This window comes from Pleurodeles waltl, chromosome 11 (genome assembly GCF_031143425.1).
Source record: "Pleurodeles waltl isolate 20211129_DDA chromosome 11, aPleWal1.hap1.20221129, whole genome shotgun sequence".
Lineage (NCBI taxonomy): Eukaryota > Metazoa > Chordata > Amphibia > Caudata > Salamandridae > Pleurodeles > Pleurodeles waltl.
In genome coordinates, this window is record NC_090450.1 from 275,043,110 (window position 1) to 275,068,754 (window position 25,645).

Genomic DNA, 25,645 nt, shown 5'->3' on the forward strand with positions numbered 1-25,645 from the left:
GGCTCCATGCCCATTGATGTATCCTGGGGAGTGCAAAGCCACAGTCTCACAAGTCTCTACAGTGGGTGGTTTGCCCACTGTTCAATCCTGGGGAGTGCAAAGCCACAGTCTCTCAAGTCTCTACAGTGGGTGGTTTGCCCACTGTTCAATCCTGGGGAGTGCAAAGCCACAGTCTCTCAAGTCTCTACAGTGGGTGGTTTGCCCACTGTTCAATCCTAGGGAGTGCAAAGCCACAGTCTCTCAAGTGGATAACAGTCACCACTGGTTCTGGAGGGGGCCTTGTGTCCAGAGTGCTTCATCTTGCCAAGGACTGAGGTAGTGGATGCCTTTCTCCACTGGTTCTGGAGGGGGCCTTGTGCCCAGAGTGCTTCATCCTGCCAAGGACTGAGGTAGTGGATGCCTTTCTCCACTGGTTCTGGAAGGGGCCTTGTGCCTAGAGTGTGTCATCCTGCCAAGCACCGAGGTAGTGGATGCCTTTCTCCACTGGTTCTGGAGGGGGTCTTGTGCCCAGATTGCTTCATCCTGCCAAGGACTGAGGTAGTGGATGTATGTCTCCACTGGTTCTGGAGGGGGCCTTGTGCCCAGAGTGCTTCATCCTGCCAAGGACTGAGGTAGTGGATGTATCTCTCCACTGGTTCTGGAGGGGGGCTTGTGCTCAGAGTGCTTCATCCTGCCAAGGACTGAGGTAGTGGATGCCTTTCTCCACTGGTTCTGGAGGGGGCTTTGTGCCCAGAGTGCTTCATCCTGCCAAGGACTGAGGTAGTGGATGTATGTCTCCACTGGTTCTGGAGGGGGGCTTGTGCCCAGAGTGCTTCATCCTGTGAAGGAATGAGGTAGTGGATGTATCTCTCCACTGGTTCTGGAGGGGGCCTTGTGCCCAGAGTGCTTCATCCTGCCAAGGACAGATGTAGTGGATGCCTTTCTCCACTGGTTCTGGAGGGGGCCTTGTGCCCGTAGTGCTTCATCCTGCCCGTGGCTCGGTAGCGTCGGAATCATTTGCGCTGACTGGCCTGCGGGGCTGCTGGCGGCAGTGTCCTGGGCAGCGGTGCTTGTGGCGGTGTCCTTGGCAGCGGTGCTTGTGGTGGTGGTGTCCTGGACAGCGGTTCACCTGCTGGCGGTCTTGTTCTGCCCTGCGGGGCTACTGGCGGTGGTGTCCTGGGCAGCGGTTCAGCTGCTGGCGGTCCTGTCTGTGGCAGCAGGGCTGCTGCTGGCGGTCACTTCCTGGGCAGCAGGGCTGCTGCTGGCGGTTGCTTCCTGGGCAGCGGGGCTGCTGCTGGCGGTCGCTTCCTGGGCAGTGTGGCTGCTGGTGGTCCTGTGTGTGGCAGTGGGGCTGCTGCTGGCGGTCGCTTCCTGGGCAGCGGGCTGCTGCTGGCGGTCCTGTCTGTGGCAGCGGGGCTGCTGCTGGCGGTCGCTTCCTGGGCAGCGGGGCTGGTGGCGGTCTTGTCCACCGTACTGATCTTCCCAGACTTGCCGGTTTTACTGTGCCCCTTTCCCCCCTTGGATGGTGTCATAGCTGTCTCCACACTCTCAACTGTACCCCTGGGATCGACTTTGGTGGCTGGTTTCTTTCCCCTCTCCCGCCGGGCACCGTCCAACTTTTTATGCTTGACAGGTGGGGGACTGTCCGTGCTCTGGCTCCTTGCCACACTGCGTGCCCCGCTGCCTGCTGCACTGCACTCCATAATCTGGTGACTACTGGCACCACTGGTCCAGCCGATGTTGTGGCTGAGGTGCTAGGTTGGGACCTGGAGAGTCGGGCCCTAGGAGACTGACGGGGTGGGGAGGTGATGGAAAGAGGTCAAGGCTGGCCAGGAAAAGTTTCTTAGGAACACTGGGACGGGTAGCTGGAGGGGGTTTGGGAGTGGAGGAAGAGGTAGTGGTTGTAGGCGGTTTACGTTTGGTGACTTTGGGTGAAGGTGCATGGGTTGGAGTCTGTCGTGAGGTGGATGGCTGTTGGGTGGGTGTGTGGCTGCGTTTGTGTACCTTGGGATGTGGCCTCACAGACACACTGGGAGAGGACACAGGGGATGTGTGAATGGTAGTGGGGGTGGTGAGTGCACGTGAGCGGGGTGTGGTGGTGGGTGTGCTGGTGATGGACGTAGTGGCTGAGGATGTAGTGCATGCAGGTGTGAGTGGGGACGAGACAGGGAGGGAGGAGGGAGACGAGGAGGGGGGACACAGTGGAGGCAGTGGATGTTGGTGTGTCTGCATGTGTGTGATGCTTGAGTGAGTGCCTGTGGGATGTGTGGTGCTTATGTTTGCCAGAGCTTCCCTTGTGTGTTGAGGTGTGTGCATGCTGGTCTGATGGTGTGCTTGGGATAGGCTGAGGTACAGGGGTGTGGGTCTGGGTGGAGGAAGTTGGAGGGGCGAGGCTAGAGACAGGGACAATGGCTGGTATCAGTGCTAAGGCCAGAGTCTGAAAAGCTCGCTTGAGGGCTGCCTGACCAGAGTGAATGCCCTCCAGGAATGCATTGGTTTGTTGCAACTGCCTCTCTACACCCTGGATGGCATTCAAAATGGTAGACTGCCCAACAGTGAGGGACCTGAGGAGGTCAATGGCCTCCTCACTTAGGGCAGCAGGGATGACAGGGGCAGGGCCTGAGGTGCCAGGAGAAGGTAATGCCCACCCTCCTGGGTGAGCGGGCACGGGGCAAAGGCTGAGGGGCTGCTGGGAGGGCGGTGCTGGTAGGGGGAGTGGCAGCTGTACCTGTAGATGCGGGGGCACAGATGGGGCCGCCACCGCAAGGGAGCTCCCATCAGAGGAGGAGTCCGTCTCGCTGGTGTTAGCTCCTGTCCCCGCCGTGGACCTCCCCTCGCCCTCCGTCCCACTGGTGAATTCGGAGTCCGTAGTGTCACCCTCCAGGGCCATGAGGGATGCAGCTCCCTCCTGCTCCGGTGCCACTGCTCCTCTTCCTGATGATGCTAATGCACACAAGTACAGGGAGACCACAAAAAGGGGGGGGAGACAGAAGAAAAACATGTTCAGTGCATGCAATACCGCTACCGTTGGCGGACACGAAAGACACAGAAGCCCCCTACACTATGCCGCGCACTTGTGCTCCACTATTCAATCCCTGACACATGGCTTACAAGTCTATGGCCGATTTCTGCACGCACGGATGTCACAGGAGCCTGACTAGGTGTAGTTGGCACTGTACACAGGTGGGGTGGGGTGCCACAGAGCCTGCCTGAAGAAGGGAACTTAACTAGCAAACTCGCCCTGGCCCAGGGGAACCCACAGCCCACCTTCCCCACCCAGACACCTAAAATGCGCGCTGAATCAGCAGAATGAGAGTGTACTCACCCCCTTGTGCCTGCTGTGATGCCCTCAAGCGCCCATCCAAGTCCAGATATGCCACCGCCAGGAACCTGAACATCAGGGGGTTCATGGTGCGACGGGCACCCCTCCCACATTGGGAGGCCATCCCCAGCTGGGCCTCCGCCGTCTTCTTGCTCCAGCGACGAATGTCCTCCCATCTTTTCCGGCAGTGGGTGCTCCGTCTGTGGTAGACCCCCAGGGTCCGGACTTCCTTGGCGATGGCACGCCAGATGTCCTTCTTCTGGTGGGAGCTGACCTAAAGGAATTGTACAGGGGAAAAGAGAAGTAATTACCAACTGCACCGCCACAGTCATTGGCCCGCATCCCTACCCTTGCCATGACGCACATGCTCCGTCGTTTCATGCACGCCTCATTCTCACCCCCCTATCTTTCATCCACCGCACTCCACACAGGCATTGCCCATACAGCATGCTCACAGTGTACTTACCTGTTTGTCTGGAGGACCGTAGAGTAGCGTGTACTGGGGGAGGACCCCATCCACGAGTTCTCCAACTCCTCCATGCTGAAGGCAGGGGCCCTTTCCCCAGACACACGAGCCATTGTCTCTTCCAGACTGAGGTCACAGCAGCACTTGCAGTGTAGGTCCTCTCCTGTCGAAGATCAGGTACCGAGTGATTGAACAGATAGAAAATGGCGGTCACGTCCGCGGCGGTGCGTACCGTCACCGCCGGCATACATCGTCATTGGCTCATGGGACCCGTAGGGCCCAATGTTAACCAATGCAGAATTGCGCCGCGTTCTTCGACCGCCTACCGCGACGGTGTACAACCCCAGCGCAGTTACCTCATATGCCCCTGTCCCACTTTACTGGTCAGGCAGCCGCCATTTCAGGGGCCCACATGGCATTATTTTTGACTGCATCACACATACCTAGGCCTTGCCTAACCACTCATACAGGCAAATTTCGATTTATGAATATTTTCAGAGTAAGCTGTGTTTACGTACCTCTCGTTGGTTGACTCTCTGCTCGCTGTTCTCCTCCATAGGCACCGTCCGCTGGGGCATGTGAGGAGATGGCGGCATCCTCTGGTGTACACATCGCTGGTGGACCTATCGACAATGGAGGAAAGACCTGTGATCATCACCTACAGGCTTGATCGTGCCACAATCCAGGAACTGTGTGCCCAGTTGGAGCCAGAACTGATGTCAGCTATCCGCCATCCAACAGGAATCCCCCCTCAAGTGCAGGTGCTGTCAGTACTATTTCCTAGCAAGTGGGTCATTTCAAACAACAGTGGCCATAGCATCAGGGATGTCCCAGCCTATGTTTTCCAACGTGTTGTCAAGAGTGTTGTCTGCCCTGCTGAAACACACGCGGAGCTACATCGTTTTCCCTCAGGTGGAGGATTTGCCTACAGTGAAAGGTGACTTCTATGCCCTGGGACATATCCCCAACATCATAGGTGCCATTGATGGGACACATGTGGCCTTGGTAACCCCCGCAGGAGTGAACAGGTGTACAGAAACCAGAAGAGTTACCATTTGATGTATGTGCAGATGGTGTGTTTGGCAGACCAGTACATTTCCCATGTTAATGCCAGTGGCATGACGCTTACATCCTGCGGAATAACAGCATCTCTTATGTGATGGGGCAACTCCAGAGGCACCGGGTGTGGCTACTAGGTGAGCACCTGGACCCAAATCAGTGGGAATAGTTGTCTGGGTCTGTGGATGTCCCTATGAGTCAGTGTGTGTCTAACAGTTGTCCCTCACCATTTGCAGGTGACTCTGGTTACCCCAACCTGTCATGGCTACTGACCCCAGTGAGGAATACTAGGACAAGGGCAGAGGAATGCTACAATGAGGCCCATGGGCGAACTAGGAGGATTATAGAGCGGACCTTCGGCCTCCTGAAGGCCAGGTTCAGGTGCCTCCATATGACAGGTGGTTACCTATTCTACTCACCAAAGAAGGTGTGCCAGATCATCGGGGCCTGCTGTATGCTTCACAACTTGGCTTTGTGACGGCAGGTGCCTTTTCTGCAGGAGGATAGTCCAGATGGAGGTGTTGTGGCAGCTGGGGACCCTGTGGACAGTGAAGACGAGGAAGCAGAAGAAGAGGACATCTACAACAGGAACATGATGATCCTGCAATACTTCCAGTGAGACACAGGTAAGAAGGCATCACTGCCTGCTACATCTGATTTTAATCCACTACCTCTCATCTGTCTGTCATTTTCACCCAGTGTATGGTCACTGAGTTGTCACTTTCCCTTACGATTTCACAGATGTGGATCCCACAGTGTGACATCTGCTTTGTTTCCTCATGGACGAGAGCTGTGTGACGTAGGTATGTTGACATTAAATTTCAAAGAGCATTTTGCCACTGTAATTGCTAATACACTATTTCGAAATCACAGACAGACTCCTGATTGTTTTGTGCTTTAAGGGTGTTTCTTTAAGTGCTCAATATTGGAGGCAGTTGTAAAATGGTGAGGGGTGATGGTGGAGGAATGTCCATGGCAGAGTCCAGTCTATTAGTCTCACAGGTGCATTGTCCAAAGGGGCATAGGAAGTGGAGCTGGGGCAGTTTAAGTATGGACAGGGTGACAAGGTGGGACAAAAAGATGACAATCAGGGTGGTCTAATTTCTTGATGGGGGTCTTGGCATCGTTCTCTGTCTTTGTCCTGGATCTCAGGGACCATTTGCGGGGTGGTTCTCCCTCTGCAGGGGGTGGGGTGCTGGTGTGGTGGTCCTGTGGCGGTACCTCCTGTCCACTAGCACCAGTAGAGGTGGTGGGCAGTTCATCATCCAGGCTAGTGTCAGGGGCCCCTTGTTGTGCCACAGTGTCCATCCTGGTGTTGAGGAGTTCCTTCAGCACCCCTACAATGGTGCCCAGGGTGGAATTGATGGATCTGAGTTCCTCCCTGAAGCCCAAATACTATTCCTCCTGCAGCCACTGGGTCTCCTGAAATGTGGCCAGTACCGTTGCCATCGTCTCCTGGGAATGGTGGTAGGCTCCAATGATGTTGGAGAGGGCCTCGTGGAGAGTGGGTTCCCTGGGCCTGTCCTCCCCCTGTCGCACAGTAGCCCTCCCAGTTCCCCTGTGTTCCTGTGCCTCTGTCCCCTGAACCGTGTGCCCACTACCACTACCCCAGGTCCCTGGTGTTGTTGGGGTGGGGGTTTAGCCTGGGTTCCCTGTAGTGGTAGACACACTGCTGATTGACGTGTCCTGGGGACAGAGGTATGGGCCCGCTGGGTGGGTGCTGTGCTGGTGTTTCCAGAGGGGGCAAGCTCTGTAGTGGCCTGTGCCAGTGTGAGTGGAACCGACTGTCCCGAGTTCCCAGATGGGCCGGGCTGGTCATCTAGATCTAGTTGGACAGAGCTGCTGTCATCACTGTGGGCCTCTTCTGTGGGTGGAGTGGACATATCTGGACCCTCCTGTCCGGTGACGTTGAGTAGGGGTCCTGCACAGTGTAAAGGCATGATTATTGCATCTGTATGTGCCATGGTGTGAAATGGGTGGGTGACCGTGTACCCCAGTGCTTGCATTCCTGTGTAGGACCTTGTGTGATGATGGTTTAGGGGGGTGTATGGGTATGTGCAGTGGCCATGCATTGGTGATGGGTGTCCATGCTTTGGTGTTGCATGCAGGGCTTGGTGTTGGGATGGATGGTTTGTGATATTGGGACATGTGTGAGGAGTAGGAGTGTTGGGGGTGAGGACGAGGGTGGGGGTATTTGATGGCATGCAGGTTGGGTGGGGGATGTAATAGTAAAGATTTGACTTACCAGAGTCCATTCCTCCAGCTACTCCTGCGATGCCCTCAGGATGCAGAATAGCCAAGACCTGCTCCTCTCATGTTGTTAGTTGTGGAGGAGGAGGTGGGGGTCCGCCGCCAGTAAACTGTACTGCAATGTGGTGTCTTGAGATCACGGAATGCACCTTCCCCCGTAGGTCGTTCCACCTCTTCCTGATGTCATCTCTATTTCTTGGGTGCTGCCCCACTGCGTTGACCCTGTCCACTATTCTTCGACATAGCTCCATCTTCCTAGCTATGGAGGTGTGCTGCACCTGTGATCCGAATAGCTGTGGCTCTACCCGGATGATTTACTCCACCATGACCCTGAGCTCGTCCTCAGAGAACCTGGGGTGTCTTTGCCGTGCCATGGGGTGGTGTGGGTGATGTGTGGGGTGGTGTGTTTTGTGATGTGTGGGGTGATATTTAGTGGTGTGTTATGTGAGGTGCGTGGATGTTGTGTGAGTGATGGTGTTGAGTGCCTGTGGATTGTAGATGGTGGTGTCTCTCTGTGGCCTTCAGTCACAATTGTGGTCATAGGGGTTTGTGGGTGATGTGGGTGTGTGTTTTATATTGTATTGGGTGTGTGGGAGTGGTGTGTGTATGTGTCTCAGGTGTGTGTATTTTGAATTGTCCAATGTGGTAGTGTTTTGTATATGTATGTGTATTTTGAGGGTGGCAGTGTGTACCACCAATGGAATACCGCGGTTGAAAGACCGCCACGTCTATTCGTGGGTTGTGATAGTGTGGGCGTATTCCTGTTGGCGTGACGGTGGAGGTTTTGTTATCGCCAGTTTATCACTGACCTTTGGTGTGGCGGACTTGTGTGGGTGTCTAGATTTTGGCGGATTCCGGCCTTTGGGTCATAATGACCGTTGTGGAATTCCGCGGTCGTGGCGGTGTGTTGGCGGTCTTCTGCACGCCGGTATGCGGCTTTTACCGCCAATGTTGTAATAACCCCCATAGACTTTTGTGCCAATTGTCTGAGTCTCATGCGTCATCTCAGTCCTGAAAACTCCAGCCAGCGGAAGCAGGATGGATGACCCAAAGACAAAGACTTTGGTGGTGGAAGGATGAAGCACAGGGTGAATCTGTGTTGCCTTCAGAACGGGTATAGCCATAATGTTGATTAACGCTCCTGTGTCTATGGAGCCACTACATGTCTATCTTCTATGTGTATGTTGCATTTAGGGATGCGTTTTCTGAAACAGCCTCCCGGCTGCACAGCATACATCACATGGATGGCTCCACCTAAGTCATCATCCATGTCTCCATCCCCTTCATCTGCTGCATGAATATGCGCAGCCTGAGCTGTCTTGGTTCTGTTAAGCTTCTCTGAGGGAGCTGATCGACAGACCTTGGCAAAGTGGTTGGGCTTATTGCAGTTTGTGCACCGTTTCCCTTGAGCAGGGCACTGGCCTTGGTGGGGGTATGGCCCTCTGCACATGTAGCACGCTCGATTTTCTATGGTCAGTTTCGGTCGTGGCTTTTTTCAGTCTGGAGTTGCTGCTGTGACTGCATTTATTGGTTCCGTTTTCACTGGTCTCTGCAACGCCGCCTCCATGTGTGCAGCACGCACCTTCGAAAGCTCCTTTGACCTCCCCATTGTGAGCATGTCCACCATCAGCATCCTCGGAACTTGCAGTATGTTCTCCATTAGCTTCACTGAATAGCAGCCCTGAATGAATTGTGCTCCTATTCATCCTCGGCGTCTGGCAATGTACTCGCCAACTCTCTGAGTCTCGCATAGAAGGTGTCAACAGATTCTTCAGGAAGTTGTTGCACCTGGTGGAGGAGGAACCTTTCATCGTCAGGGTTGGCTAATGGCTTGAAGTGGGCTGTTAGAGCCCTTTTTAGTGTTTGGTACGTGAATGGTGGCCCTTCTACGGTCAATGATTTGCTGATTTTGTGGATCCCTGCCTCTCCTGGATGGAATAGCATGGGATGGTGTTGATCATGTCTACGGTGACGGCTGCAAAATATGTTTCCAGTCTCTCAACCCACTCCTTCCATCTGGCCGTCTGGGCCAATGGTGGACCATCAATTATGAAGGGTTCCTAAACAGGTATGGGTGACATGATGCGCCACTGAAAGCTTGGGATTATGTCAGTGTAATACAATATAGAAGAAGAAGAGAATAATGCAGATCATATAAAAAAGTCTTTGTATGTGTGGTGGACTCAGGTCATGTCCACCTTTCACGTGGGCATGCAAGATCAGCCTCTTTCTCGTGCCTTTTACCAGTATTTGTTGGACCATTCTTTGTTGCTGGTGTGTAGTGCTTGGGGTGACTGAGACCCCTCGGGATTGAGCCTTATTGTCAGTCCCTCCCCACTCCTTTTTGCTTTGTACCTGAGGAGTGTGCCATGTGCATCCCTTTATGCCACTTGGGTACTGGAGCAGGGGAGCCTGGCTTTGTTCCTCCGTTGGGTAAGCCTTTCTTGGTTCTGGATGGGCTTGTGACAGGCATGCGCCTGTTATGATAAAGCTGAGCGGCTGGCAGCATTCACGATGTTCTTGTCTAATTATAGACACTCTCCGACTCCAGAGGCGTGCGATGAGCAGCGGTGGGCAGGGCTGCAGTTATGTGTGCCATGGTCAGGCACACAGCACGCAAGGTCGGCAAGGCGCGGTGTTCACTCGCACCGCTGTGCTGCATAGACACATCCAGCCATCATCGGGTGTGGACAGGGAGGCCCTCCCTCGTCACCAATTTGTTATGGCCTGCACTAGGCCCGGATTACTCTCCCCCCCCTTATCAAAACGTCACAGAGGACAGGAGATAGAGTGCATTGGAACATGCTTTTGGAGCGAAGCCGCAAGCTTTTTATTACCTAGCCCCTTACATCAGGGTCATGCCATTCTCCATACTTCATAGGGGAATCATTCAACCACGCAAGGAGGAGCTCCTCTGGTAATGGAACATCCCCAAACATAACTTATTCCATGAACATCAGGGCTACTGCTGCTGCCTCGACCTAGAATGTGCCTGTGAGGAAACCACCACTCAGCAACTTCCTTCACGGGCAGATCAGGACCCGGAGCCACTACAGAATGAGAGCATGGAGCCAATCAAATGAAAATAGGAGGAGGCGTGACCATCAGCGGTATAGGCCTGGACTGAGGAAGATGGAGAATGAGAGAGAGGCTGCACAGTGGCGAGAATGGGAAGCTGGAAGAACGAGGACAGAACAAGAAGAAGTGGCTGTAAGAAGGCGAAGGGACGGAGGACCAGAGACACTGTACCAAGGACGGCATTGAAGACGATGGTCACAAAGACAGCCACATGGAGACGACAGCAGCTAAGAGAGCGGAGAGTGAGGCCACGACTCAGGGGAGAGGTGGTTTGGATAGGGATGCCACGGCTCCTTCGCAGAGCAGTGGCCCAAGGGAAGTGCACTACTATGGCTGGGGAGTGTTACAGGGGTGGATAGCCGTACGGGAGGTATTGTTGGAGCTATAAATGGGTGTTCTAGCTCTGTGGCACTTTTAGTATAGAGTTGCACCGGGCACTAAAAGCAAATGATTTTTTTTTCCACTGAATGCAGTGCTTTAGATGGGCAGGTACTCTGAATAGAGAGTACCTGCACTTCTATATTTCCATTTAAAGCACTGACTGAATGGATCACATACCTATACAAAGGAGATAAAAAAATTGTGGGTACAAGACTGCACGAGTACATTAAAAAAACAAAAAACAAAACCCATAAACACCAGAAAGTAGAAGAGTCACCCTTATAGACATACAGCACAAAGTGGTGTGGGGGGCAGGTCGTGAGAAGACAGAACACTTGCCTAATCTCTCTCTTTTATCCCCAAGTGTATGTCAGAAGAATCCGGGGGTGGGGGGTCAACTGATAACCATTACACGCACAGGAACCAAGGGACTAGGTGGAAAACAAAGAACTGGGGGAGAAGGAAAAAGAAGAAAAAAACATCCTGCAAAAAATAAACTTCATCAGAGACTCTTTATTAGCAAACCTGTTCCCCAATAAAACAATTATACTTGAGATAAAACATCTTTCCAGAGTCTGTCAATCCATCTTCCTGTTACAGTGCCCTAAAGAAAGCATTCATAGCACTTTCTCCTCCATACAGTAAAGTCTTCAGAATGCTCACACAAGAAAGCCTAACATCCAGTTATATTACGGGCCAGATGCCCTAATTACAACCCTGGCGGTTGGTGATAAAGCGGCAGTAACACCGCCAACAGGCTGGGGGTAAAAAAATTGAATCATGACCACGGCGGAAACTGCCAACACAAACAGCCACTTTAACACACCGACTGCCATGGCGGTAGCAACAGCCAGGCGGAAGACAATGTACCGCCAACAGCATTACAACACGCCTATCTGCCATCTTTTCCGGTGCGGTACCAACGCCATCAAAAGCAGGGTGGAAACAGAACACTTAAGGGTAACGACTCACCTCTTGACACTCAAGGAAGAACCACGAAACCATGGAGCCCGAGCTGCACTTTTTTCCAATGTTGGTGTATCTTCTCATACACCAGGAACACGAATGCCGGCGAAGACGACCACGTGAGTACTGCACCTAGCACACAAGGGAGCGGGGAGGAAAAAGAGAGTGACACACCCATGCAACATGCAACACCCCCACCCCCAACACCATACACACAAACAAATGCAACAACATTACATATTCACCCCATAACCCTCAGGAATAACGCAAGGACAAAAGGAATGGAGAAAAATGAGTGCAATAGTACAGTTTTAGATATATACGTCCTTAAACAATAAAAAGTATGTACAATATATACAAAAGGAGGGACAATGCCCACTCCAAAATGTCCGTGGCCCACTGGGGCATAACACATAGGCCAAGGCCACACTTGACTCCTGCGCCAATATGGAGAGAACACTGCAGGGGCATCAGGTGGAAAACACACAGGCACCTCAGGGGGAGAGGGAATGGGGGGGCACATCAGCTGGAAGATGTTACAACGCCACAGCCTGGTAGGCCTCCATGCCCACTCCTTGGTCCTGGGGAGTGCAAAGCCACAGTCTCTCTAGTGGTGGGTTGCCCACTGCTTGGTTCTGGGGAGTGCAAAGCCACAGTCTCTCTAGTGGGTGGTTTGCCCACTGCTTGGTCCTGGGGAGTGCAAGGCCACAGTCTCTCAAGTGGATGCCTTCTTCCACTTGGTTCTGGAGGGGGCTTGTGCCCAGTGTGCTTCATCCTGGCAAGGAGGGGTTGAGTGGATGCCTTCTTCCACTGGTTCTGGATGGGGCTTTGTGCCCAGTGTGCTTCATCCTGGCAAGGAGGGGGTGAGTGGATGCCTTCTTCCACTGGTTCTGGAGGGGGCTTTGTGCCCAGTGTGCTTCATCCTCGCAAGGAGGGGCTGAGTGGATGCCTTCTTCCACTGGTTCTGGAGGGGGCTTTGTGCCCAGTGTGCTTTATCCTGGCAAGGAGGGGCTGAGTGGATGCCTTCTTCCACTGGTTCTGAAGGGGGCCTTGTGCCCAGTGTGCTTCATCCTGGATGGGGCAAGATCACAGTCTCACACCTGTGTGTCACACCGACAGGTGTTGCAGGGGCCAGGATGCACTGCAGCCCATGTAGTCACCACTACGTACTTCTCGCCGGCGGTGACGGCTGCTCAGTGGATGTCAGTTGCGGTGAAGGTGGCGGTGCTGCCAGTGGTGGTGGTAGCCTCCAGGCCTTCACCTGCACCTCAGAGGGCTGCCCACTGGGCCTGCTGCTGCTGGCAGTGGTGCTGCTGGTGGCGGTGCATGTGGCGGTGCTGGCTGTTGTGCAGGTGGCGGTGCTGGCCGCGGTGCAGGTAGCAGTGCTGGCAGTGGTAGCCTCTAGGCCTTCACCTGCAGCCTCGGACGGCTGAATTGCTATGGCTGGTATTGTGTGCCCCTTCCTGCCCTTGGCAGATGGTGGTGCCTCCGTGCTTCTACCAGCTGGTGTCTTTTTCTTGCCCTTGCTGGCTGGTGGTGCCTCCTTCCCCTTGCTGGCTGGTGTCCCCTTCTTGCCCTTGCTAGGTGGCGGACCCTTCTTGGCCTTGGCAGGTGGTGCTGGCACACTGGCTGTGCTGACGTGTGCCTCCTTGGAGCCTCTCACACCTGCAGTTGCTGCAGAAACCCCGTTGGCTGTGGACTGGGTGGCTGAGGGGCAGGGCTGGGTTCTGGCCACCCTGGCCCGAGGTGAAGGACGGGGGAGAGGGGTAGGGAATAGGTCAATGTTGGTGAGGAAAAGCTTCTTAGGGACACTGGGGTGGGAAGAGGGCAAAGGTTTGGGTGTGGAGGAAGAGAGAGTGGTTGTAGTAGGTGTCAGTCTGCTGTGTTTGGGTGCAGGTGCACGGGCTGGACGCTGTTGTGAGGTAGATGGCTGTTGGGTGTCTGAGTGCTTGTGTTTGTGTACTTCGGGAGGAGGGGTCACAGACACAGTGGTAGAGGACACAGTGGACGTGTGCATGGATGTGGGGGTGGTGACTGCCAGTGAGGGACGTGTAGTGATAGGCGTGCTAGTGATGGAGGTAGTGGATGAGGATGTAGTGCATGCAGGTGTGAGTGGAGACGCTACTGGGAGGGAGGTGGACGAGGAGGAGGAGGGGGACACAGTGGAGGCAGTGGATGTTGGTGTGTCTGCATGTGGATGGTGCTTGTGTGAGTGCCTGTGAGATGAAGTGTGGTGCTTGTGTTTGCCTGAGCCAATTCTGTGTGTTGATTTGGGTGATTACTGGTCTAAAGATGTTCTTGGGATAGGCTGGGGTTGAGGGGATTAGGACTGGGTAGAGGAAGTTGGAGGGGGGAGGCTGGAGACAGGGACAATGGCTGTCATCAGTGAGTTGGCCAAAGCCTGGAATGCTCTCTGTTGGGCTGCCACGCAAGAGTGAATGCCCTACAGGTATGTATTTGTTTGTTGCAAATGCCTTGCTGCACCCTGGGTGGCATTCAGTATGGTTGACTGCTCAACAGAGAAGAATCTCAGGAGGTCAATAGCCATCTCACTGAGGGCAGCAGGGCTGACTCTGGCAGGGCCTGAGGTGCCTGGGGCAAAGAAGATGCCCACCCTCCTGGGTGAGTGGGCACAGGAAACACGCTGAGGGGCTGCTGGGAGGGCAGTGCTGTTACGGGCAGTGGCGGCTGTACCTGTAGTTGGGGTGGGCACAGAGGTGTCCGCCACCGCCAGGGAGCTGCCATTGGAGGAGGTGTTGCTATCGGTACTGTACCCTTGTGTCTCCATCGTGGTGCTCCCCTCGCCCTCTGTCCCACTGGTGCCCTCACCGTAGGTGGATTCGGCCTCCAGGCCCATGCGGGTTGCAGCTCCCTCCGTCGCCTGTGCCTCTGCTTCTCTGCCAGATGATGCTAATGCACACAAGGACACGGTGACAAAACAAAAAGGGGGGGCGAGAGATAGAGGATACACTTGGTCAATGCCAGCAACAACACTACCGTTGGCGTACACAACTCACAGGGAACAGCCCTATGGACTAGGCCATGGACTACCAGTTACAATGCTAGTCACCAGCCCATGGGGTACAATGCCTAACACCATTTGCTGCACACCTGACACCCAGAGGACCCTGCCCAGTAGTAGATGCCCACTAACATTATTGGGGTTGGAGTGCATCTGAGCTTGGCCATCATTGAATATACCCTGCCATGTTCGCCCTGGCCAAGGGGGACCCACAGCCCACATCTCCCACCCAGGTAATACCTCAACGCTCTCAAAGTCATGATTCTGAATCTGAACTCACCCCCTTGTGGCTGCTGTGATGCCTTCAAGTGACCATCAAACTCCGGATAGGCCACGCCAGGATGCGGAACATCAGGGGGGTCAGGGTACAACGGGCACCCCTTCCTCGTTGGGAGGCCGGCCCCAGCTAGGCCTCCGCCATCTTCCTTGCCCAGCGGCGCAGGTCCTCCCACCGTTTGCGGCAGTGGGTGCTCGGCCTTTCAAAGACCGCCAGGGTCCGCACCTCCTTGGCGACGGCATGCCAAATACCCCTTTTCTGATGTGCACTGACATGCAGAAAAAAATACAGCAGAAAAGGTATAAGTCATACAGTCCGGACTGTTATACTCATGGCCCACCATATCCCCCATCCCTTTACGCACATACATTGACCACCAGCCATTCAGCACTCTGCCCAGGACCCCTCAGACCCCCCCCTACACGAGTCCTACACACACAGCAATCCATACATTAATGCCCCACGCATCATGGTCACAGTGTACTCACCTGTTTGTCAGGAGGACCATAGAGTAAAGGGTACTGGGGTAGGACCCCATCCACCAGTCTCTCCAACTCCTACGAATTGAAGGCAGGGGCCCTTTCCCCAGGCACTCGAGCCATTGTCGCTTCCATACACAGGTCACAGCAGCACTTGCAGTGAAGGTCCTCTCCTGTTGAAGGTCAGGTAACAAGTGAGTGAACAGGTAGAAAATGGCGGTCACGTCCACGGCGGTGCATACCGTCACCATCGGCGTACATCGCCATTGGCTCCTGGAACCCATGGGCCCCAATGATAACCAATGCGGTGTTGCGTGGCGGTCGCCGACCGCCTACCGCAACGGTGCACAACGCAAGCGGAATTACCTCATTTCCACTGGCTCTCCTCACAGGTCAGGCAGCCACCATTTCAGGTGGGCACAGGCCATGGCACCTAACTGTGTCACAGCAGACATTGACACACCAACTGACTTATAAGTTCACATACTGTTTCTGTAAAGCAAAAATGTCATAGTAATGTTGAAATATGTGTGAATATGACCTTCTGCACACTGTTTTTCACCCTAGAGTTCAACCACTGAGGATGAGTAGGAGATGGAGACAACCCCCTGTGTACAGACCCCTGGTGGACCTGGCGACAATGGAGGACAGGCACATTATTCTGACCTATAGACTTGATAGGGCCACAATCCAAGAATGGTGTGCCCAATTCGAGCCAGACCTGATATCTGCTATCCGCCACCCCACAGGTATCCCCCCTCTAGTGCAGGTCCTGTCAGTGCTCCATTTCCTGGCAAGTGGTTCCTTCCAAGTGACAGTGGCCATGGCATCAGGGATGTCACAGCCTATGTTCTCAAATGTGCTGACCAGAGTGGTGTCCGCCCTGATGAAACACATGCGCAGCTACATCGTATTCCCCCAGGTGGAGGATTTGGCCACAGTGAAGGCTGACTTCTATGCACTGGGACACATCCCCAACATCATTGGTGCCATTGATGGTACACATATTGCATTTGTCCCCCCCCCCGGAGAAATGAACAAGTAGTCAGAAATAGAAAAACCTTTCACTCTCTGAATGTGCAGATGGTGTTTGGCGGACCGGTACATCTCCCATGTCAATTGAAAGTATCCTGGGTCTGTGCATGATGCCTTTATATTGAGGGATAGCAGCATCCTATAAGTGATGTCTCAACTCCAGAGGCACCAGGCGTGGCTAATAGGTGAGTCCGTGGTCCCCACCTAATTGATGTAGGTATATGGGTGTCGGTTTGTCCCTAAGGGTGAGTGTCTGGCTAACAGGTATCCCTCGATATTTGCAGGTGACTCTGGTTACCCCAACCTCTCATGGCTGCTGACCCCAGTAAGCAATGCCAGAACAAGGGCAGAGGAACGTTACAATGAGGCACATGGGCGCGAACATGGAGGATTATTGAGCGAACCTTTGGCCTCCTGAAGGCCAGATTCCTGTCCCTCCATCTGACAGGTGGATCTCTATACTACTCACCCAAAAAGGTGTGCCAGATCATTGTTGCATGTTGCACAACCTGGCCTTGAGACGCCAGGTGCCTTTTCTGCAGGAGGATGAGACTGGGTATGGTCATGTGGCAGCGATGGAGCCTTTGGACAGTGATGAAGAGAAGGCATAGAAAGAAGATGTGGACAACAGAACTACACTAATTCAACAGTACTTCCAGTGACACACAGGTAAGACACTGTAACATCACTTTCCATTGCAGTTTTGTGTTTGACATTGAACATGGCAGCCTGATTTCCGTATTTCTATGGCCACTCACTGTACCCTTTGGCATCTCTATTTTCAGATCTGTGTGCCCCACTCTGGCTCCTGGTGTGTTTACTGCTGCCCACTACAGGTCATACCTATGTAAATATTACAGTACATTTGAATTGCAATGTTTTCAGGTTGTGAAACTAATACATATGTCAAACAATTGACTCCATATTTGAATTTGTTCCAAGGGTGTTTATTTAGGTGCTAATAAGTGGAGGGGGTATTGCAATGGGCTGGGGTGATGGTGGAGGAAAGTCCAGGGTAGAGTCCAGTCTATTTGTATCACGGGTGCATTGTCCAAGGGGGCATAGGAAGTGGAGCAATGGTAGTTCAAGGTGGACAGGGTGACAGAGTGGGACACAAGGGTGACAATCAGGAGAGTCTTATTTCCTGGCAGGGGTCTTGGCAATGTTCTCTGGCTTCTGCCTGGATGGCAGGGACTGTTTGTGGGGTGGTTCTCCTTCTGCAGGGTGTGGGGTGCTGGTGGCCTGTTGTTCCTGTGGCGGGGCCTCCAGTCCCATAGTGTAGGCGGAGGTGGATGGCTGTTCTTCGATGTGGCTAATGTCAGGGGCCCGTTGGTGTGCCACTGCCTCCCTCATGGTGTTGGCCATGTCTGCCAGCATCCCTGCAATGGTGACGAGGTGCTGACCAGGGTGGTGTGGATGCCCCTTAGGTTTTCCCTCATTCCCTCATCCCCAGGTACTGTCCCTCCTGCAGCCGCTGGATCTCCTGCAACTTGGGCAGAATCTGGCCCATGGTCTCCTGGTAATGGTGGTATGCTCCCAGGATGTTGGAGAGTGCCTCGTGGAGAGTCGGTTCCCTGGGCCTGTCCTCCCCCTGTCGCACAGCAGTCCTCCCAGCTTCCCTGTTGTCCTGTGCCTCTGTCCCCTGAACCGTGTGCCCATCGCCACTGACCCCAGGTCCCTGATTGGCCTGTTTTTGTGGGGTTGCCTGGGGTCCCTGTAGTGGTGGACACACTGCTGATTGACGTGTCCCGGGAGAGTGGTATGGGCCCGCTGGGTTGGTGCTGTTGTGGTGTTTCCTGAGGGGGAAGGCTCTGTGGTGGGTTGGGACTGTGCCTGGGTACCCGACTGTCCAGAGGTCCCTGATGGACCAGGTTGACATCGTGATCCAGGCGTGCAGAGCTGCTGTCATCACTGTGGGCCTCTTCCCGGGGGGGACTGGATGTGGCTGGCACCTCCTCTCCGATGATGTTGAGTGGGGGTCCTGTGGGGATGTAAATGCAGTGTTATTGTTTCTGCGTGTGCCATCTTGTGCATGGGTATGTGTCCCTCTATGGTTGTTATTAGCAAGGTAGCTTTGGCTTGTATGAGTTGTGATTGGTTTGGCTAAGTGATTGTCACTAGTGTGCATGCTGTGGTGATGGGTGTCCATGCAGGTCTGTGATGGGGGTCCATGTATTGGTGTTGCATGCAGGGCTTGGTATTGGGATGGGTGGGTTGTGATGGTGGGGTATATGTGAGGTGATGGGGGTGAGGGTAGGGGTTGTTGTTGGTGATGGCATGCAGGTAGGGTGGGGGATAAAGTAGTAAGGATTTGACTCACCAGAGTCCAGTCCTCCTGCTACTCTTGCCAGGCCCTAGGGATGCATGATCGCAAAGACTTGCTCCTCCTATGTTGTTAGTTGTGAGGGAGGAGGTGGGGGTCCACCGCCAGTCCTCTGTACAGCTATCTGGTGTCTTGGAACCACGGAACGCACCTTCCCCCGTAGGTTGTTCCACCTCTTCCTGATGTCATCCCTTGTTCTTGGGTGCTGTCCCACGGTGTTGACCCTGCCCACGACTCTCCGCCGTAGCTCCATCTTCCTTGCTATGGATGTCTGCTGCACCTGTGATCCGAATAGCTGTGGCTCTACCTGGATGATTTCCTCCACCATGACCCTTAGCTCCTCCTCGGAGAACCTTGGGTGTCTTTGTGGTGCCATGGGTGCAGTGTGAGTGGTATGTGTGAGGGTGTGTGGGGTGATGTGTTGGGTTGTGTGCTGTGAGGTGCGTGGATGGTGTATGGGTGAAGGTGTTTTGTGGCTCAGATTCAGTGGGTGCTCCTGGCTTGTCTCTCTCTCACTTGCCAAAATCTTTGGGTCGTAAAGGGTTGTGGGTTATGTGAGTGTGTGTTTTATATTGGTGTTGGTGTGGTGTGTCTATGTATGTCAGGTGTGTGTAGTTTGAATTGTCCAATGTGGTGTAATTTTGTATGTGTGTGTGTATTTTGAGCGCAGTGGTGTGTACCGCCAATGGTTTACTGCGGTTGAATGACTGCTGCAGTGATTTGTGGGTCATGATGCAGTTGGCATATTTCTGTTGGCGTAAAGGTGTGGGTTTTGGCACCGCCAGTTTATCACTGACGTTTGGGCTGGTGGACTTGTGTGTGTGTCTGTATAGTGGTGGATTTCTATGTGTGGGTCATAATACGGGTAGCGGTATACCGCCGCGGTCGCGGTATGTTGGCGGCAATCAGCATAGCGGTAAGCAGCACTTACTGCCAATGTTGTAATGAGGGCCAAAATGTCCAATCTAAAATAAAACAATAATATAATTGCAGTGAGTGGTCATTTTGCTTGAGTTGAGGGACATCCTCGATCCTCCCACTGTGGCAGTATAGATGCTCTTTGGGTATACAATCCAAAGAAGAGGGTGAAGTGGTGAGTGATTGGCGCTCCTACTTCTAACAATTATAACTTAACATAACTCAATTGACACGGTGCACAGAGACTCAGGTAACCACCCTCCAAATGTTACCATCACGATATCCCGAAGGGATATCTTAACAATGTAATAAAGAGTAATGGCACACATGCGATAACACAACTTTAAGTAGATCAAAAAAAAAAAAACACTAACATCAGTCAGAGTATTATACACACTACATCTATCTGAAAAGGCACCAGAAGTTTATCATTATATAAATTTATTACTCTCATATAAGATTCTGAAATACCCAAAATCATATACACTGTATACAGCCATAAATGGCAATCAATTACAAAGCCTATATGTAGTCATTAGTACACAAATTGATACAAGAAAAAAAGAAATCTATATATGCATTTCAATGTCAACTTCATTGTTTATATACACAATCACATAATTAATCTAATTAATATAACTGCCTAAACCAAAGAAAGCTCCCTATTTGTTGGTCCGTCGTCGCATTTCAATGTCAACTTCATTGTTTATATACACAATCACATAATTAATCTAATTAACATAACTGCCTAAACCAAAGAAAGCTCCCTATTTGTTGGTCCGTCGTCAACACGTGTTTCATCCGGGGGAGTACCCCTAGGATTTCCTCAGGACTTCCTTGTGAGATACAGATCCATCCAATGTTTCCTAAAACAATATTACCATACCACACAAATCAATTACTGATTCTCCTATTCATGCATACCCTAATTATGGACTTCAAAAAAAAAATTTTTTTAAATTAAAAAAAAATTTATTAAAACAATCATGTGAGTTGGTGAGAACCATGCAAATCTCCACCAAAAATAGGTGATGTTTCAATTTCTATCTAAAGTGAACACATCATTTCATAAATGTTTCGCCCTATCATGCTCTGAACCGTGTAGTGATACATAAAACAAGTGCAGCCTCACTATAATACACATTAAGATCCTATTTAGTGCCAAAAAATAAATAATATAAGTTACAAATAAATAAAATTAATTTATGATAGAATCAAAAATAATTATGAATATAAATAAGTGTCGTGCTCTTCATTTACTCAGAAGGACCCAATTATGCTGCATTATAACCCCCACAAAAAGAGGTGTGCCCCCCAGTTTATTTAGATTTTACCTTATTAGCTCGATTATACTCAAATTTCTTTTAATGATCCAGAGTGCCTCTTGATTCTCGAAGTAGAGTATAGTACTGTGTAAATACGATAAAAGTAAAATATTTCAATTGTTCAACAATTTATAACGTGTTTATGATGTTCATATAATCTCCAAGTAAGCTTACCAGTTCGCATTGTGAATTTAAATTAATTCTAGAACCTCTCTCCACTTATTATTAGCGAATGCACCTATTTTGAAAATTAGCACCAATTAAATACTATCCTAAAAATTCAGAGTCTCAATTTACCTTTTGCATTATCCAAATATCGGCGAGTACGCTTCCAATTAGTTAAACCGAGTTGCTATCGTGCGTCCATTTTAAATGCCTCGGACGCTACAGCAAAATAGAAAACGGACTATCGCGAACCTAATCGGCTTTGCTATAAACATAAATGATGCACTTACATCTTGCGATCTTTCGATTAGTTAAACCGAGTTACTAACGTGCGTCCATTTTAAATACCTCGGACGCTACAGCAAAATAGAAAACGGACTAACGCGAACCTAACCGGCTTTGCTGTAGATATAAATGATGCACTTACATCTTGCGATCTCTCTTTTCTAATTGGCAATAAAAGGATACTAGATATCAAAAACGGACTGCATTAACTACAAATGAGTCCAAGAAGAAAAGCAACCACATTAATCTAGTCATTACATCATACTAGGAGCCAATTCCATTCTATATACGCTCTATATCTATATACTTACAGTTGCCTGTCACTCATTCTACTGTATATAATTGAAATTATTTACTTACTTTTACAAATGGTTGCCTTATAAAATATAATAAAAATAAAAATAAAAATAAATGAAAATAAAAATAATAATAAAATTTCAACTTGTGAGGAGATATGAAACCACATAAACTGTTTTGTGTCAATCTTCACTTAAATTAATCCTCCAATTAACACTAAATATGTTGAGTATACCACAATTATTTCAAAACATAATATTTTATATATCCTTAATCCTAATTAGTTCAGTATAGATTTGTTTACCGGGACTTTATTTGTTACTTCTCCCCAAGAAAATATTCAATCTCATGATCTGTATTTAATCCTTGTTCAACCGCTCCTAACTTCATGATCCACAGCGATTCTCTTCTTCTCAAGGCTAATTCTCTATTACCTCCCCGTGGGTTCTTTTCACAATGTTCAAAACCAAAAAACTTAAAGTCTTTGTGTGCCCCTTGTGCTTTGCATATCATCATATGCAAGGCTATCGGGTAACGTTCATCTAGTTGTTTTATTGCCCTCCAGTGTTCCGAAATTCTCGTCTTAAGTGGGCGTATCGTGCTACCCACATATATCTTCTCACATTTGCAAACAAGCATATAAATTACGAATTTTGTGTTGCAATCTATATGTGATTTTATATATACTTTACTTCCTCTTCTATCAAGAAACTCCTTCTTAGAATGCCATGCCCATTTACACATTGCACGTGAACCGCATTAAAAAAAACCACGATTATGTGCACTAAGCCAATTTGCCTTAGTTTCCTCTGGTATGTAACTTGGACTTAAAATACTGTGGAGGGTGTTTCCCCTTCTAAACGACACCTCTGGTCTCATACCTATATATTTCTTGAGCACCTCATCTTGAGTCAGTATTGGCCAATGTTTTTTCATTATTTTCAAAAGTTTCTGAGAAACTTCCGTGTAATCTAAAACAATCCTCAATCTCCGAGCACTATTCCTCTTGACCTCCTCATTCTTTTGAGTTGTTAGTGACAGTGTCTGTGAACGGGAGGTTTTAAGAGCCTTATTTCGAGATTTAATTATGTTGTTATCCGAGTAACCTCTCACTTTAAATCTATGCTCCATATCAACAATGGTATCATAAAAATCACAATCCCTACTACAAATCCTTCTCGCTCTGATCATCTCACCCAGCGGTATAGCCTCTATTTGGTGTGGTGGGTGTGAGCTTGACGCATGCAATATAGTGTTGCAGGAAGTGCTTTTCCGAAAAAGTCTACTTTCTATCCTATTGTTCTCCACAAACAATTCTACATCTAAAAATTCTATTTTGAACTCACTATACTTATATGTAAATTTTATATTCACATCATTTTCATTAAGGTAATCACAAAAGGTTTCCAACGTTACTGCATCCCCTGTCCATATCATAAGACAATCATCAATATATCGCCCCCAATAGGGGATATATGAGTGCCAATTCGCCGCTCTTGAGCCCCAAACCCAATTTTCCTCGAACCATCCCATAAACAAATTAGCATACGATGGTGAGAATTTCGAGCCCATCGCTACACCCTGTTTTTGTCTAAACCAACTTTGTTTGACCAAAAAATAGTTGTTATTGAGTATAAGATCAATCATATCCAGCAACATGTGTGTATGTTCTAATAGGCTCGCCGATCTCTTGTTTAGAATGTATTCTAATGCTTTCAAGCCCCAATTATGTTGAATACTAGTGTAGAGAGCTGTCACATCTAACGTAACCAAAAACATCCCTGGTTCCCATTGGATATCTGACAATAGACTCAGTACATGTTTCGTGTCATTTATGTGTGAAGGTAAATTATTAACAAACGGTTGTAAAAAAACATCGACAAATTCTGACAGCCTCTCAGTAGGCCCTCCTATGCCCGAAACTATCGGTCTCCCCGGTGGAAATTTGGATTGTTTATGAATTTTCGGTAATGTGTACAGACATGGGTATTTGGGACGAAATACTTGTAGATACAGAAATTCTTCTTCATTCAGTAAATCTTTATCTCTCCAGTTCCTTAACATTCTATTGATTTTCCCTGTCAAAGCTGACATTGGATTATACGAAAGTTTCTCATAACATGCAATATCATTTAATTGTGTGCTCATTTCCAACTCATAATCTGTACGGTTCATTACCACTATGTTCCCTCCCTTGTCCGCTTTTTTAATAGTTAAGTCCACATCTGATTTCAAAGTCTTTAGTGCCTTGTATTCCTCTTGTCTCAAATTTGATCTTCTCCATTGTACCTTCTTCGTTTCTTCTTTATCCAAATCATTCCAAACTAATCTAAAAAATGTTTCTATATTACTGTCCATAGTTGATTTGGGTACCCAAGTTGATCTTCGTTTTAAACCACTCGCAATATGTTTGTCCGGAGAGATACTTAGATCTTGTAAGATTGAAGACGTGGTTATTGGATCTCCCTCATAGTCTGTGATTGTCATTAATGTTACAGTGTCATAAACATCCTGAATCGACAATTTGCTCAATGCTCCTATTCCAATTGGAGACTTTTCTATATCAATTGCACGTGATTCAAAATATCTCTTAAGTTTCAATTTCCTTATAAATTTGAATAAATCAATTTTAGATTGACATACATTGCCCTTGACCGCTGGACAAAAACCAAGTCCTTTATTCAAAAGTGATAACATCTCCAAGGAAAGTTGCTTATCTGACAAATTGACCACATTATTCTCTGATTCAACATTTATGTCTATGTCTTTTTGTCCCGTGACCTTGTTTTCATGCCCACATAGGTGTCGCCCTTGGTTACCTCTTTTTCCTCTCCGTGTCCTCCTACCCAATTCCTTTTCTGATTTATCTCCCAATTGCCTTGCTTTATTCTTTTCAATTCTTGTAAAAAACCTACTGCTTGCGAGTCAGGTCCCAAATGTACATCTCTAGTCTCAATATCACTACTGTCTGTCACTAAACTACTTCTAGAGGTAGATGCTGAGTCTATCAAATTATTAGGTTCCGCTGTGGAAGCTGCACTCTTTACCAAGTGGTCATATTTACGTGAAAACGTAAACACTCTACCATTAAGATAATCTAGTTCGTCCCTCTTCAATTTCCTGGCTTTTCTTTGCTTAATGTCCTCTTGGTATCTCATTATCACATCATTTAAGATAACATAATTTTTATCTGTCGCCTCCTTTAAGTTTAACTCACTAATTTCTTTTTCTAATTTTTCTATATCTGCTTGTAATTTAACTACTTTTCTCTCATAATTTTCTATTAAGATATCCATCAACTTCATTGAGTTAGATCTGAGTTCTTCTTCCCATCTTACCAACAAATCCGCATCTAAGTCTTCATAAGTGGGGAAAATGTGTGACCTCAATCCCCTGGGAATTCTATCCAATTTTCTATATTGTCTTAGTGTGGTTGCATCCCACCACCTAGACATTTCATTTTTCTTCATCCTCTCCAACCTGATAAATGTATCCTTTAGGCCTTCCTTACTTTTACGGTTCCCACCAGTAGTTGCTTGTTTCACTGAACATCCACTGTCTAAGCTCTTGAAAAGTTCCTCTGCTACCTTCAATCTATCTTCCATTTTGTCGAATATAATTAAATTGGTATCCCCTTAGGAGTATGGTGCAGCCCACTCACTTCCAACTAATATAATCCAAAGAAGAGGGTGAAGTGGTGAGTGATTGGCGCTCCTACTTCTAACAATTATAACTTAACATAACTCAATTGACACGGTGCACAGAGACTCAGGTAACCACCCTCCAAATGTTACCTTCACGATATCCCGAAGGGATATCTTAACAATGTAATAAAGAGTAATGGCACACATGCGATAACACAACTTTAAGTAGATCAAAAAAAAAAAAAAACACTAACATCAGTCAGAGTATTATACACACTACATCTATCTGAAAAGGCACCAGAAGTTTATCATTATATACATTTATTACTCTCTTTGGGTATACAGCTAGCCCTCCCTGCTAATCGTTTTAGACA